The 14,928-nt window shown below is 39.8% G+C and overlaps 1 protein-coding gene across 2 annotated transcripts in view; it reads right to left on the reverse strand.

Annotated features, from left to right (window-relative positions):
* stat5a (signal transducer and activator of transcription 5a) overlaps positions 1-14,928 on the reverse strand; it is a 71,933-nt gene that overhangs the window by 29,129 nt on the left and 27,876 nt on the right. The window contains exon 2 of one of the 2 annotated variants that reach the window (XM_033645017.2): positions 46-109. The exons of the other annotated variant lie outside the window; for it this stretch is intronic. The gene's annotated coding sequence lies outside the window, so the exon portion shown is untranslated. The remainder of the gene's footprint in view (positions 1-45; positions 110-14,928) is intronic. 2 annotated transcript variants of the gene reach the window in all.

Below are 14,928 nucleotides of genomic sequence, written 5' to 3' on the forward strand. Positions count from 1 at the left end.
TTACAACTAACTCCACTCCAAAAAAAAAAAAAGAAAACACCTTACCTCTTGCCTTCAGCTCTGTGTTACCATGTAACAGCAGGAAACTCTAAAGAGGAGCACCAAAAACCTAAGACAGACAGAGAGAGAGAGACAGAGAGTCAGAGACAGAGAAAGCAAAAGGAGGAAGTGAGTCAACCTTGGGTGCTTCTGAGGAAGCTATCTTTTTTTTCACAAGGACCGGAGCATTAACAAAAAGCATGAGAGGTTGAGAGAGAGCTAAAAGAGTGAAAGGGAAAGTCCACTGAACAGATTTCTCTTTATTCCCATTGTCTTGGACACGTCCGCATAATAACATAATTTATGAAACTTCCCAAGATTGTGAGGAAGTACATAGGCAAAGCACTCTTAGTGATGCTATGTGAGGACCTCGAAGATACTGCAATTAAAAAGACATTTGTGGGAAAACGACAGCACCCACAGAGATGTGGCCAGAAAGCCATTTTAAATGTAACTGCATGAACAGATATGCTCCACACAGCCTTAAATTACATTTAAAAAACTACAACTAGTGTTAGGCTGGTTACATCTCAGCCCTTCCTTAATAAACCTTACTGAGGTGGGAGACTTGAGTCACTCCACCTAACTCAAGACAGACTTAAGACTTGCTTGACTAACACTGACAAGAGACAAGGACTGTCAAAATACTGCTTTCATTTCGGTTAATTAATACCAGAAATAATAATGCGTTCATTGATTTCTGTGGTGCCCTTTGATCCTGTGCATCATTGAAGGCCACAGTGGCTTTGTCACACAATGGAGGCAGACGAAAAGATGCTGCTTGGCCCCGTGAATGGAACATTTACATTTAGAAACACTCAGATGGAACTGTTGATAGGGGCATTGTTCTCGGCAATTTCTGCAGTAAGGAAAACATTTAGCAATGAACTTGGAGGTCCAAGCTAGCATAGCTTCTGATGCTAGCATTAGCAACCAGCCTCGTCAAGCCACACTTGACCGGGTGTTCAGACGCAAACTGAATAAGTCTACCTGTGACCGACTAACCAACTCCCTTACAAAATGGATTACTGCAGACCAATTTTGGTGGTAGAGGATAGGGGGACAATTGTGTCCAGCAGGTTTACTACGACACACTGCCATAATTAATTTGAATTGACATTTTTGAAATACTTTAACTGCAAACCTTGATGTATGCGATTAATTTAGATTAACTGATCACAAAGCATGTCATTTGATGTTGACTTGATATTTAAGACTTGAGACTTGATTTAGACTTAAGACAGATGACTTTATAAATAAATATCTGCACTTTTCTAAATATCAAGAAGTTATGTGTTGTTAATTGAACATGATTAATCGATTTTTAGTGCAACGTGTGCAAATCTGGCAACCAACTACCTCACATACTACGAACTACTACCTACTACTACCAGCAGATGCCAATGCACAAAGCAGCTATCACGGAGAGAGTTAGTCCAAAAATTTTTAAAAAATTGGAGGATTAAGTCGTTTATGAGGGTAGCAAGAAGAGAACAGCAGTATGCAGGTCTTTAACTTAAAAATAAGTGAAGCTGACCAAAACACCCACCTTGATTTGTCACTACAAAACCCACACAGAAAAGTACAAGAATATGTCTTATTAGCTAACTTGTTGATTTGCTAGTTGGTTGGTCAAATGTTAACTAGAAACCTAACGTTTGAGCAGATCACCAGAATTTCATATGACCTGACTCGTGAGTTACTTGGCCTGAGCATTGACTCGACTTGTCTTGTTTGGCTTTTAGCAGGGACTCATCTTGCTTGATTCTCACCACAGTAACTTGGGACTTGCTTGAGACTTGAAGGTTAAGACTTGAGACTTGCACGTGTGACATACTCCCACCTCTGACAAACCAGTTTTTCTTCTCACTCAAAAACTGAGCTTTTCCAAAATGATCTCTAAAGTCGATTAATTTGTGTCACCATCTCATTAGATATCAGGAATAAACTTGGTGAGTGGCCTAGTCTTGTCGCAACCAAGAGATATTACGATAGACAGATAGATAGGTGTAGTTTTGCTATTAGTATTGTCTGTGGAAGATAAATTAAAGCCTTATTTTTTTGTCTCTTTCTCAGAATACATCTTAGAAAAACATTGGTGGATGTGTGGATTAACAGCAAAGACCAATTGAAAACAGACATCTTTATAGATACAGAGAGTGTTTGGCTCTATCAGGCTAGAGAACTTTGAAATATGGCCTGACAGACGGCCATGACTGTCATCATGAAGCACCCAGAGCCAGAGACTCTGACGTTGGGCTTATTGTGATTGAAACTGCACGCTTTCTTGGCTGGACCCTAAAGAGGCAACAGCAGGAACCCACATGCTGGACCAAGTCTCCAGACAAATATGCAAGTATCTTTATTTTACTGTCTGGATCTGTCTTCCTTGGCTCGATCCTTTTTAGCTTCTCTGCCGTCCGGCTTCTTTATTAGATTTAACCCCCTCATTACCTGACAAATTCTCTTCCAAGTGAGACTTTATTGACTGGAGTGGACCTATGACCTCTTCAGCTAGTCTGCATGCTCTACTGACAATGAGCACCTATTTTAATAAGTTTCCTTGATCAGTGATAGATAAGTAATGTGTGTTAATACCCGCAGCAAAAATTAACATTTAGGAATTACCCGAAGCCATGACACACACAGCCAAGAGTTAAATTTTATACTCTCTGGAGAGGTTTACTGAAGCGATTATCACAAATGAAGCCTCATATTAATGCTCGCTAATGTGTTTCAGAAACTTTGAAGCACTGTTGGCTCCATTTTCTGGAAGCAGAGTAATGCTGCTTGAAAGGAGCAGCCTTCTGACTCTACACAGGAGGTTATTATGTCAGCTGGACAACTCACACTTCTTCACATTGTCTTAGGATACAGGGATGGGCAAATGAACAGTGCAATATACAGCAACTGAATACAATAGCCCTGCAATCGACACTCCATTTGTAAACTTAATAGAGAGCTGTTGATTCAACTCATCATTTTTCAGACCTTAGTTTTGATGTTATATTTGGGCCACAGCACACTGTAAGGTGTGCTATATATTTTGCACACTCCCTATATTTATAAGCATTAGGACACACTAGGGGTGGATGATATGGCCAAAATCTTTCATTATGGTCAGGGGAACATTACATACATATTTATAGGACACAGTAAATGCTCTGTAAGTTCAATTAGGAAATGGTTATAAAAAACAGTGCACATCACATTTGATTATTTTCTGGAAATGGAGGCTTTAAGGTTCCTGAGAACAATCACTTAAAGTGTTACAGGTTTCTGTATTTTCAACTCCATTCCCCTTCTTCATGTTGGCCCAAATTACATTACCTTTGTGAGTAGGGTATGAGATTTTCACAGTACGATAACCATCTTGGCATATGGTATTACACAATTATTATCAGTTACAATGACCCCTAAAGGAATAAAGTCAGAAGGGTTTTGATTTTGGTTGAACAAATGCTTAAGTAATTGAAGCCTGAAACAATTTATTAAATGGAAGTATGCGTACAAAGTCTCCAATTTGGTAAATTACCATTGGTAAATGGTATGATAACCATCAATTTTCATACTATGGTATGCTGCAACCCTATTTGCAAGGTAGCTGGATTTGCGAGATGACACAAGAATCAGATCATGCAAGAATCCAGCACTGGGGCATGTCCAGTCTGAAAAAGGTGTGCACAGTTTTGCTTCAGTTTCCAGGTTAAGCGACCTGTTTCCGCAAATTGGTGTGCAATGGGCTTTGAAGTATGTTTACTCTTGTTTGGTGGGTGTGTCAGAGGTCTACTCAGTTAGCAACAAGTTGTGGCCTATACACCAAACTCTGGTATGCCTTTATTTATTTTTCATCGATTTTTGTTTTCATTGCATGCTTGCTGTGGCAATGTAACATGTTTCCCATGCCAAAAAAGCCCCTTTGAATTTAACTGGAATAAACCCTGCCATGTTCAGACGCAGTGTGCCTTCGTAACACAACAGGGTGTTCAACTCACCACCGTTTCTGTTTAAATGTTTTGTTACGTTTTGTTGGGGCTGATGCAGTCCTGATTTGCTACATAGCCTGCCTCGATTAGCTCCTGCTGTAAACAGTAGTGCCAAATCTTTACCTGTGGACAAATTTCTACCATCGCTTGGTACATTCCGTCATATCACCCAGCCCTAGCTACACAAACACACACACACACCTGCCGTTCTATACCTACGAGGACACTCACTGACATGATGAATTACCTAGCGCCTTACCGTAAGCTTAATCATCACAACTAAATGCCTAACCTAACCTTAAAATCGAGTCTGATCCCTCCAACAGGTCACTGAAAGTCTGTCCGAAAATGTCTTCACTTTACAGAAATGTCCTCACTCTCGAGGTCTAAAACTCGAATTGGTTGTCACAAATTATCACAAATGCGTGATTTTTATATTGGCTCATCCCTCAAAGATTATCAGTTGTTACTCTCTTTTAACGTCATTACCATTCTTTTCCATCAAGGAGATCTTAGCCATCTCCAAAGCCGTGCTCACACTCACACATACGTTTTTTCGTCCATATTTGAATTGACTGCCAGCAGATTTTTCTCTCTCTCTTTCCTTCTCTAGGTCAGACACACATAAATGCTGCAGCTAAACCAATTCGACACCATGGTAACACCAGACACATTTCGCTCAACTGATGAATTGTCATTTTAATTAATGAATCCACGTTGGCTTCAACTGTTTGATTTCACTCTCTCAGATACCAAACAGCACACGCAGTTCAACATCAACTTCGATAAAAATCAGTCCTCTCCCTCAGTCCCTTCACACAACATTGGCAAGGACGCAAGGAGCAGTGGTTTTCTTTTTCACCCAGTGTGCAGAATAATGGCATATTTATGAGTTGAGAGTGGCTGGATGAGAAATCAGGAGAACGGGGTCCAACTAGCATTATGCAACTGCTAAAAACAAACAAATCACAACCCTGTCCTAGCCCGGCTGTACAGGGATCTCCACAAAGCGCTTCATTTTCACTCTTTCAGATTATTGATCTCTTCCTAAGTGTGAAGGTAAACTCCTACAATACTAAACAAAACTACAAGGAGCTAAAACAAAGGTACTTCCCATTTTGTTTAACTTTTTTAGCCTCTTCTGCCATTCAAAGTTCACACCAAACTATGAACTCAGTACTCATTGTATCAGTCAAGAAACCAAATACAGCTTAAAAAAAATCAAGATAAATAAGGGCATCTATAAGATTTTAATGTTGTTCAAGTGATGTGATAAATCGGAAGCACAATAAGCAACTCAACATCCACCTTGGGGTGGTTAACTTGCTTTTGTTGTTGTCCTGGAAAACAAATTCATGTCACAGTTGAGCAGAGAATCAGTTTTCATGACTGAAGGAGGCTCTAAGTCATTATTCAACACTTGCGTCCTCAAAGTAACGTTGTAGTACTCGAGATCAGTCCTAGTCTTGAGGCCGTTTTTGTCTGGGACTACATCGCATTCAGACCGGTCTTGTCTCGGACAAAGAGCTGGGATATCACTAAATTACCTGTGTAAAAAAGGACTGTCAAATAAAGATGGTTTAGTTGTTTTCAGCTCCTTAGTGTTGCTCTTTATTTGCTCATAGAAAACAAAGGAAATTCTCACAAATAAAATTCACCTCTGCAATGCTTTTTGGTTATTTTAGCAAGACATTTCTCATGGTGCACTTATACATTACATATGGTATGGCAATAAAAAGGGATGAATGACTCATTTGTTTCCTGTGGGTTCTTTTTATGGGAATGTGAATTTTCCAGATCAATTTGAGGTGTGCCTTTGGTTAGCATGGTTCACATTTTATAGCAATCCTGTCATGCAGTGTGGGACTCACACTACTCTGGTCTTGGTCTTGAGACACTCTCAATCCTTCAAAGGCTTGGTCTTGGTCTCATCTGGATACCCTCTGGTCTTGGTCATGATTTGGTTTGGGTTCAGGTGGTCTTGACTACAACTCTGCCTCAAAGCATGTTTCTAACCCAGATGTATTTTGGCAGGCTGAGACACAGATTTACAGTATCTGTCGAAACAGTGTGTATGTCATCAATGGCAATCACAACATCTGGTCACACTCATCAGTTCCTGCTGCAAATGGAATACACAACAGAAGAAAACTCCAGAGCTTTTCTATGAGTCAATCAATGGAAAAGGAAGAAAAGTCTCTCCTACTCTACATGAGGAGAAGTCAACAAAAAGATTTTTTTTTTCATCCAAGCCCTCACTGGTTTGTTCTGCCAGAAAGTATTCAGTACACCATGAGCTTTAAACAGGGAGAGGTTCTGGGTGAGTGTGCTTGTATGAGGAGAGACCAAACAATCTAAGTAGCAGACATCCTCCTCTGCTGACTGATATGTTCCCATAATTCTCACTTGAGTGCAATATATTACAACCTTAGCCATCTAGGCAACAGGAACAACACTAACAATCCCTCTTGTACCGGCCCTGAATCACCATCAATGTCTTTGTTGTCCTCAATTAGCTTGCAACAGTCACAGTGCAGTATTAGCAGGGTGTGACGAGTGTGTTTTAAAGCCCAGCTGACATGTGTTTTTTAAACTCCCCAGGCTCTTAGCATATGCCTGCGTGTTCGCTTAGCTGGCCCCGACGTGAGCAGAGTGAAATCAAACACAAACTCGTGTCACCCACTCTTTCCTCTGAGGAAAAACTGCCATTCATCAACGTAAGCGCTTCCTGTTAGGAAACTGAAGTGCCACCCACCATTCAAAGCAACCTTACTGCTCTCCTTTATACCAAAGCAGTGTGAATGCTAGAATCGAAAAGGCACACACAAGCAACCATATGATGCTGCAGCTAGTTTTGTTGGTTTTGAAAAACCAGACTGGTGTTTATGCATCCTGCATTCTTAAAGGGACAGTTCACCCCAAAATCAAAAATACATATTTTTCCTCTTACCTGTGGTCCTGTTTCTCAGTCTAGATTGTTTAGGTGTGAAGTAGCCAAGTATTGGAGAGATCGGCTGTAAAGATGTATGCCTTCTCTTGAATATAATGGAACTAGTTAGATGGTGCTCGGTTTGTGGTGCTCAAAGTGCCAAAAAATAAATAAATTTGAAAGAAACTCAACAGCAATGTCTCTTTGCAGAAATCATGACCCAGTTCCTCAAGATAATCCACAGACGTTGCTGTGAGCAATTCATGAAGGAACTATTTTGTTTCTACCAAATTACACCCACCAATCAGATCACCGTACAGCATGAACACTACTATTTGTCAGAGCAGCCTTTTGGACTGATACGTGCAGTTTCTCTCACATTTCCATGAGGTTAATGGTTTCAGTTCTTGTCAGTATAGTATTAAAATGAAACTGCAGTGACCCAATCATTATATTTTTTTTTACTGTATGACTTACAAGTAAACAATATTCACATACAATTGAAAACTATGAGGTACAGACGAAAAATGAGCATTATTAAACTGGTCAAAAAAACAAACTTGTTTCACTCCAACATTATGTAAATATACCTTTATAGCTTTAAAAAATGTTAATAAAATTAGATGTATCAAAATACCTAATAGTAATAATAACTGATAATAGTAACAGCAGGTGTTAAATTCTTTTAAAGCTACAGTTGGATACTTTCATAAAAGTAACTGTGTCATATTTGCTGAAACTGTCACTATATTCTAAAAGACGTAGATCATGTCCCTCCTACCGACCTTAGTGCACTGAAACAGCTAATCAGAGCCTGTGAATTGGGGTCAAACAGTAAATCAGGCACTAGACTCTGCTACTGCATTGCCTATTTCTCACCTCAAGTGCTGTCAGAAACATATTTTAGTGTACTGCTCAGCTGTAAAATGAGAAAGCTTGTGACCTAGCTGCCATGTTGGAAACGGTTGACTGATGTACCAAGTGCCACCCACTGGTCAGACCAACTTTCTCCTTTTACAGCTAAACAGTGCACTAAAATATCTTTCTGAAAACATTTGAGATGAGACATAGGCAAAGCACCAACAGAATATCGATTCATATTTGATCAACGCTGCGTAGTTAAACAGTCTGGCTGCAGTTTATGAGCAGCGACTGACATGATTGACAGCTGTGTTAAAGACTCCTCGGCTCTGATTGGTTGTTTTCGTTCACAAGAAGTAAGGCCATTAGATGCACTATGAGGTTATAGACTAGCTGGATGAGTATGATTTATTTCACAGATTATTTTTCTGATTTAATGCTGTGTGAATATAAATACATTTTCTTTATTAAAGTAACCAACTGTAGCTTTAATGGGGGAATTATTTTTTGCCTTTAAAACTTACTTGAAATAGACAATCCATCACAGCATCCATTTTCCTGTCTTCGTGTCTTAATAAAAGTAACATGGTGCTGGACTGTCATCTGGATGATGCATTTTAAGGGCTTGTCAAAAGCTCCAGTAAAGATTTGACTCAGCTGCCTCACAGCAACCTGTTTGATGCAGAGATCCACCAAATTCACATAATCTGCTTCACAGTATCCATGTTTACTAGTGTTGTCTGGCTTTGATTTACATATTTCATTCATTAGCTTGTGAATGTGATGCTGCTCAGAAGCTGGCTCTCAGATCTTATGTGTTGGAACTTCCCAGCAGCGTATGTGTAAACCATCTGGAAGAATCAGTAATTTTAACTTCATTTCATAAGACAAGCATGGATTGCAAGTCTGTGCAAGATGATTTTTATACTTTACTGACATGACAGGCTGCGATTGCTTGGCCGAGCATCAATTATTTTGAAGTTACAGTGAATCAGTTATTATTAGTGTTTTACTGAGACACAAAAACTTATTGGGCCTAGTAGAAGGCATCTATTCTGGTCTGCACCAGTTGCTGTTGACAGTCAAAGATAAAATTATGCAGCGTGTGGTGTTTCACACAATTTATCTACTGATTCAGTTGCCGCCTGTTGTTCTCACTAAAATTGTATGACTGGAAAAAGGACTGCCAGGAACATGGAAATCAGATGGAAAAATAGTTCAGTGTGCCATGACTTAAATAGTATTACTTCATAATCCAGTTCACTCAGGTTTCATCACCAAAAGTTCACTAACCTCCAGCTCTTTGAGTTTACTGTCCTTGTCCACATCTCTCCATTCACCATTTCACCCAAATTTGCCTTTTTTTCTTCCTTTTCCATGAATTGCATGACACAAGAGGAAGGCAAAGTGTTTTTTTTTTTTTTTTCCTATTTCTGTTTAACGGGCACACACACAGTCTTGCAAGAGGTTGGCTGGTGATATGATCCACACTTTGTTTTCCATTACATTTACTCTCTCATTCAATGCATGCTTGTTGGTCGAAAAGAAACTGATGTTTAGGGTGTCTAGTGATCTAGTCATAGGTTTCAAAAATGGTCAGTAGAAATGTTATGCAGGATAAAATATAAAATATAATGTAATGATAAAACAATAGTCTTTTGAAACAGATGATGCTGCTGACATGGGCGGGTCGTAACTGGTGTGAGCTGACTCATTTAACGTCTTGAACCTTTGATTTGTCTTGTCATGGCTGCGAGTGTGAAAATGAAAATGAAAACAGCCTTTTTTTAAACAAGGCAAAGAGCAGTAACGGCTGCATCATCTCGATGGTCAGAACATAAATATTAGGATACTTTCTGTATACTTAGCTACTTTATTATGTTGCTGATGCTATATGGAAGCCAAATAAAACTTTCTCCCTGAAGCTCAAAAGCATTCTGATTGGTCCACAGTATAAACGATCGGGGTCTCAAGCTGAGCAGATTTGTTGTTGTACGTTGAACAATTTAGTTTGAAAATTTGTGTGTAAAGACATGAGAAGATTGAACAAAATTAACTGTCTAGGGCTGGATGATATGGAGAAAATCAAATATTAGAATATTTTGATTAAATACCTCAATATCAATATTGTGACAGTATTGTAGCATTGACTATTTGTGCTTCCACAAAATATTTACACAACAATTTCTGATAAATAATCATCAGTGCCTAAATAAGTGCCTAAATGTAAATAACAGAACAGCTAAACAGTCTGGTGAGTTCAGGAAATGACATCACTCTACTGTAATGCAGCCTTTGAAACCAGGAAAAAACAACACTTACAATAATATGATAACCCAAATCTTCTAAGATGATATCAAGTCTCATATCATGATATCAAACTAATATTGATAAATTGCACAGCCCTAGTACTCTTGACTCTTCATGTTGCCATCTGAAAAATAGCTGTACAGCAGCAGGGGAAAAGACACTTTTCCTTTCATCACAGAACTTTATTTGTCTAGGTAAATAAAGGAGGGCTTATATAAATGACGGTCTCGCTGTCTGCCCTCTGCTCTGCCTCCTCGCTATACTTCCCTGCTCATCTATTCTCCTCCCTCCATCTCTCCTACAGTCCAGCTGCTCCATGACAGAGACTATGCATTATCACACCCACTCTGAGCCAGAATTCATAAATAATATCTCAGAGTAAAACCGCCGAGTGTAAATTAAGCCCATAACTTACATTTGGTGTTGTGTCTACCGCATGTGGTTGCATTTATTCCCACAGCAACTGTGGCCCATTCAGGGATATTTTAAAAAGAGAAATAAAGCACCTTTAAAAGCTAGTCAAACATGTCATCAGACACTAAATACACTGACTGCCAGAGCGGCAAGAATGTGAAAAAGGACAATGTTTGTGAATAGTTTAAACAGAGGGACTGTTTATGAAAAGTTGGAGAGTGGTGGTAGTGGTGGTGGTGGGGTCAAGGGGCAGGTAGAAACAGAAATGGCCCGCTGCTCTACGGCATGCAAACACTACGGGCCAATTCACATTTTGTCAACTCATCAACTTTTTCAGCAGACAGATGGCACAAATCCAATCACTGCTGTTGATCGTCTTCAGACTAAAATGGGTGAATGTTTAAAAATTCATATTTATGTTAAATTTAAGAGCGTAATTCAAAATTAGCTTAGCTTAATTAGCCAGTTCAGTGAAATGTGACTCCACTTCAGTCTGACAGTGTCTGTCTGACATCACATGAGGTTTGGCGCCTTTATTGACCTGCACCTCCACCTAATCTGTGGGCATGGAAAACATGCTGGTCCAGCTAAGAAGCTGAAGTGAAGAGGGCATCAAACATACATAAAACTAGTGAAAATCACTGACCGTGGATAGACAATAGATGAGACAATATTAAAATTTTATGTCATGAAACTAGACAAAATACTTACAGTTCACAATATTACCCCAAAAATCATTAAAATATGCCTAAAACTCTTGGCACTAAAATATACTGGAATCACTTTACCTTACATTTTGGACACACTTTTTTCAGTGAACATACTTTTCAGTGAAAAACAAACAAGCAATCTTAAAAGGCCATTGTATCTTTTAATATTAAATATGCCAATTACTGATTAAGATCTTTTGTGTTTATTGAGGACGGCGCTTTTGTAGCCTGTTTTTTAAAGATTCTTTTAGAGTTATTCACTGCCTTTATTATAGAGCAGCTGGAGAGTGACAGGAAAAGGGGGAAAAAGAGACGGGATGACACACAGCAGAGGGCCACAGGTCAGAATCACACCGGGGCTGCCAGGAACTCAGCCTACATTGGGCACACACTATACCATGTCTCTATGATAAAGGCAATAAAAGCCTTAAAAAATAATTCTAAAAACAAACAAAAAACAGGCTCATGCAACCTGTTTTTGCAGAGTTGCCCAGCAGTCTCTTTAGGTGTTGTGGGGCACAATACTTACGATTATCCTGATAATGACAATTCACCAAAATCAACTTGTTGTGAGTGTTTTTTTATTATGATTCATGATAAAATTGTACATCGTCCCATCCCTAACTGAGGGTCGTACAAATATGACAGTCCATTTACCGTGAACAAACAAAATCAAAGAGAGACAGAAGAAGAAGAAGACGTGAGAGACTTGTTGTCACAGAGGAGCACATGACAAGAGAATGCGCCAAGAGCTCAAAGGGAGGGACAGATGACTACAAGAGGTTCTTTGTGCTGTCCGACCTGCCCTGAGGTCCTGTTGCTATGCTCCAACCCACATCCCATCACGTTGTCAACATGAGGAAGATCACTCATTAGCTCAGTAATGCGCGTGCACACACACACACATTGGAGTGTGCAGGTGATGACACATGGCTCGTGTATTGTCTCACATTTGAATGTGTAAAAAACGTTTGTTAAATATGGCTCATAAGACTAAATTGACACTAAAAATGAGGAAACATTTGATGGGTAAATCAAATTGTGAACTGAACATCTCTGGCCTGCAGGCCATCAGCCACAGTGTCACCTCCTGTTGTTGTTTCTTCATGCAACAGGCTAAAAAAGGACCAGGGGTGGAACATGGCTGTCAGTGTCACATCTTCACATTAGCAAGATGAGCTCATTTTTGAGCTGTCACTGACATGATGCATCAAAAGGCTGTGCTAACAACCACCTATAATCATTCAAAATGTGTACCAGTCAGGAGCAGTTGGAGGTAAATTTCATGTTTGTGTGTGTGTGTGTGGTGTGTGTGTTGTAAACTAATTGAGAGACTGAGCTCTTGATTTTCATTGGTCTTAAAAGAAGCTACATGACAAACGTGACACAGTTCAAGGGTGAGACTGAGTGATTCTTTAAAGAAAAACAATCACCCTATCACACATCAACACTTTTGTATGACAGATATTGTTCCAAGCAGTACTCTCAGGAGGTTCAAATGGATACTGAATGATTTATGAATTTGAGGATCATAAATGTTGCATACATTTAGATATGTAAGAAATATACTTTGAGCTCAACAGGTTGAGGACTCCGGGTGCAGCTGGAATTACTCAGGAAATCTCTACAGGCACCAGCTAGAAAAATAAGTGTGCTTACACACACACACACACACACACACACACACACAGAGCAATTAAACTGGAAAACAACAACGAGGAATAAAGGGCACTGCCAGTGGTGTGGATAAATAAAAATTAAAAAAAAAATAAAAGGCACATTTAAAGAAACAAGACATCTGCCTGCAGCCACAATTTATTTTGTTAGAGTGTATTGTCTTATCGTTAATGAAGTCTGAATACCACAGCGACATGTGTTAAATACACGGTACAGATCCAGAGGGGAGAAATGTTGCATGTCAGTATGATGTAGCACAAAATACTTTTCCCTACAAAGGTGCTGCTGCAGCCTGAAATACATCACTGTCATTACATTATTATACTTTAGTTTCAGAAGCATATTACCTACCTACAGTACAGGCCAAAAGTTTGGACACACCTTCTCATTCAATGCGTTTTCTTTATTTTCATGACTATTTACATTGTAGATTCTCACTGAAGGTATCAAAACTATGAATGAACACATGTGGAGTTATGTACTTAACAAAAAAAGGTGAAATAACTGAAAACATGTTTTATATTCTAGTTTCTTCAAAATAGCCACCCTTTGCTCTGATTACTGCTTTGCACACTCTTTCTCACTCTCACTCGCATTCTCTCCATGAGCTTCAAGAGGTAGTCACCTGAAATGGTTTCCACTTCACAGGTGTGCCTTATCAGGGTTAATTAGTGGAATTTCTTGCTTCATCAATGGGGTTGGGACCATCAGTTGTGCTGTGCAGAAGTCAGGTTAATACACAGCCGACAGCCCTATTGGACAACTGTTAAAATTCATATTATGGCAAGAACCAATCAGCTAACTAAAGAAAAACGAGTGGCCATCATTACTTTAAGAAATGAAGGTCAGTCAGTCCGGAAAATTGCAAAAACTTTAAATGTGTCCCCAAGTGGAGTCGCAAAAACCATCAAGCGCTACAACCAAACTGGCACGAATGAGGACCGACCCAGGAAAGGAAGACCAAGAGTCACCTCTGCTTCTGAGGATAAGTTCATCCGAGTCACCAGCCTCAGAAATCGCAAGTTAACAGCAGCTCAGATCAGAGACCAGATGAATGCCACACAGAGTTCTAGCAGCAGACCCATCTCTAGAACAACTGTTAAGAGGAGACTGCGTGAATCAGGCCTTCATGGTCAAATAGCTGCTAGGAAACCACTGCTAAGGAGAGGCAACAAGCAGAAGAGATTTTTTTGGGTCAAGAAACACAAGGAATGGACATTAGACCAGTGGAAATCTGTGCTTTGGTCTGATGAGTCCAAATTTGAGATCTTTGGTTCCAACCGCCGTGTCTTTGTGAGACGCAGAAAAGGTGAACGGATGGATTCCACATGCCTGGTTCCCACTGTGAAGCATGGAGGAGGAGGTGTGATGGTGTGGGGGTGTTTTGCTGGTGACACTATTGGGGATTTATTCAAAATTGAAGGCACACTGAACCAGCATGGCTACCACAGCATCCTGCAGCGACATGCCATCCCATCCGGTTTGCGTTTAGTTGGACGATCATTTATTTTTCAACAGGACAATGACCCCAAACACACCTCCAGGCTGTGTAAGGGCTATTTGACCAAGAAGGAGAGTGATGGAGTGCTGCAGCAGATGACCTGGCCTCCACAGTCACCGGACCTGAACCCAATCGAGATGGTTTGGGGTGAGCTGGACCGCAGAGTGAAGGCAAAGGGGCCAACAAGTGCTAAACACCTCTGGGAACTCCTTCAAGACTGTTGGAAAACCATTTCAGGTGACTACCTCTTGAAGCTCATCGAGAGAATGCCAAGAGTGTGCAAAGCAGTAATCAGAGCAAAGGGTGGCTATTTTGAAGAAATTAGAATATAAAACATGTTTTCAGTTATTTCACCTTTTTTTGTTAAGTACATAACTCCACATGTGTTCATTCATAGTTTTGATGCCTTCAGTGAGAATCTACAATGTAAATAGTCATGAAAATAAAGAAAACGCATTGAATGAGAAGGTGTGTCCAAACTTTTGGCCTGTACTGTACGTG

This window comes from Epinephelus lanceolatus, chromosome 18 (assembly GCF_041903045.1).
Source record: "Epinephelus lanceolatus isolate andai-2023 chromosome 18, ASM4190304v1, whole genome shotgun sequence".
NCBI classification, from domain to species: domain Eukaryota; kingdom Metazoa; phylum Chordata; class Actinopteri; order Perciformes; family Serranidae; genus Epinephelus; species Epinephelus lanceolatus.